Source organism: Octodon degus, unplaced genomic scaffold (assembly GCF_000260255.1).
Source record: "Octodon degus isolate 3935 unplaced genomic scaffold, OctDeg1.0 scaffold00259, whole genome shotgun sequence".
In the NCBI taxonomy this organism is placed as follows: domain Eukaryota; kingdom Metazoa; phylum Chordata; class Mammalia; order Rodentia; family Octodontidae; genus Octodon; species Octodon degus.
The window spans coordinates 343,890-346,157 of record NW_004524835.1 but is presented as its reverse complement, the minus strand read 5'-3'; the positions used below and the strand labels follow the sequence as shown (position 1 = coordinate 346,157).

The window sequence follows — 2,268 nt, the reverse complement described above, 5'->3', positions numbered from 1 at the left end:
TGTTATGTTGAGCTGTAGGGGACTCAGGTCAACAATTTCTGACATTGCCAGTCAAGTGGAAGACCCAATACTATTATGGGCTACTGAAATCTTTTAGAATATTTTGCTGAGTTTACACACCTATAGTATTCAAATAATGGAACTTAACAAAAAAGGGATACAGATGAATGACCATTTTGCATCTGTGTATTCAAAATGGTTAGGATAGATATATAGTTACATTCTCTTAATTCAATGAATAGAGGGATTTGTTCTAATAGTATTTTTAAATAGGATATGATGTCTACATCTTGTACAAATAAATAACCACTAGGAAGACAGTATGCAATGTGTCAATTATTGAAACTGTCCTACCAATTTGATTTGAAACTGTTTCATTGCTATTTATTTCTCAATAAAATTATGGAAAAAATCAAATGTAGAAATGCTAGATGACAACTTAGAGGATAGACCTCAACAATCTAAAGACACATTGACTGGGTTTGAAGCCCAGGTCTGCAGCTCAGTAATTGTGCAATTTTAAGTAATTTTCCTGATTTCTTTCTGCTCAAGTTTCTTCATTTCCAGAGAGAGATAACAGAATTTTCTTACATGGTATGTTTTATTAGGTGGAAACAACCAAAATTATTGTAAACTAGTTAGTCATTGTTCAAAATTGGAATTTTTCTTTTTCTGATGATAAGTGCTTCTTTTGTAGCTATTGAGTAAAATAGTAGGAAGACTATATAACACTCGCTCTAGCATATGAGCTTTATCCATACTCCTGGAATGAGTTGTGCATCTCGAGTTGGAATGGGGGACAAGGCAGGTATACAGAAAGGTCAGAAAATGTACTACAGGGAGAATGATACCCTAGGAACCATTTCAAATGTGTCAGTTCTAACTGAAATCTCTTAGAATTCAAAAAATGAAAAAAAAGGTATTGCCTTACAGAGACCAGGTTCTGGCTTACAAAATAGCTCAGCAGACTAAGTGACTACTTAGGCAAATGCAGGGTTTGAGGTTCAATCCACAGCACCACATGCCACACAGGCCCCATTCTGAGGTGTGCTGAACCACCCACCGAGTCCAGACTTGGTGGCACATGCCTGTAATCCCAGTGATGTTGAGGCTAAAACCAGGAGGATCACTGTGAGTCCAAGATGCATAGTGAGACCCTCTACCAAACACATAAAAATAAAATTAAATTAAAATAAAACAGAGGTCACTCCTGCTCTCCCACCCCCGCCAACCACCGCTAGGGCCTCTGCCACTGCCCTGTTGCTTCCTCGCTTGCTCGCCCATCATCACCCTGCCGCGCGCATGACCTGGTCCTCAGGCCACAGCGGCTCCATGGACCCCTCGGGTGCCCACCCCTCGGTCCGTCAGACACTTTCTCGGCCTCCACCGCTGCCTCATCTGTCCCGAGGAGGCAGAGGGGTGCCCCATGGGGGCGCCCTGGCCTTACTGGCCACGCAGCCGCCACCGTTGTTGCCTCCGTCAGCCACAGGTCCCTACGCCACAGTGGGCGGTCCAGCGCCGACCCCGCTGCTGCCCCCTTCAGCCACAGCCTCGGTCAAGATGGAACCAGAGAACAAGTAACTGCCAGAACTCATGGCCGAGAAGGACTCCCTCGACCCATCCTTCACTCATGCCATGCAGCTGCTGATGGCAGAAATTGAGAAGATTCAGAAAGGTGATTCAAAAAGGGATGATGAAGAGAATTACTTGGATTTATTTTCTCATAAGAGTATGAAGCTGAAAGAACGAGTACTGATACCTGTCAAACTATCCAAAGTTCAATTTTGTGGGGAAGATTCTTGGACCACAAGGGCATACAATCAAAAGACTGCAAGAGGACACTGGCGCAAAGATCCCTGTGTTGGGAAAGGGTTTAATGAGAGACAAAGCCAAGGAGGAAGAACTTCGCAAAGGTGGAGACCCCAAATACGTTCACTTAAATATGGATCTACATGTCTTCATTGAAGTCTTTGGAACCCCATGTGAGGCTTATGCTCTTATGGCCCAAGCCATGGAAGAAGTCAATAAGTTTCTTGTACCAGATATGATGGATGATATCTGCCAGGAACAATTTCTAGAGCTATCATACTTAAATGGAGTACCTGAGTCCTCTCGTGGACGTGGGGTGCCAGTCAGAGGCCGGGAAGCTGCACCTCCCCCTCCACCTGTTCCCAGGGGCCGCGGTGTTGGACCATCTCAGGGGGCTTTGGAACCCCAGTGAGAGGCGCCATCATCAGAAGTGCCACTGTGACTAGAGGAGTGACACCC

The 2,268-nt window shown here is 44.8% G+C and overlaps 1 pseudogene; it reads left to right on the top strand.

The window, feature by feature from the left end:
• Positions 1 to 744: 744 nt before the first annotated feature.
• Positions 745 to 2,268, top strand: part of LOC101574493 — a 43,513-nt pseudogene continuing 41,989 nt past the window's right edge.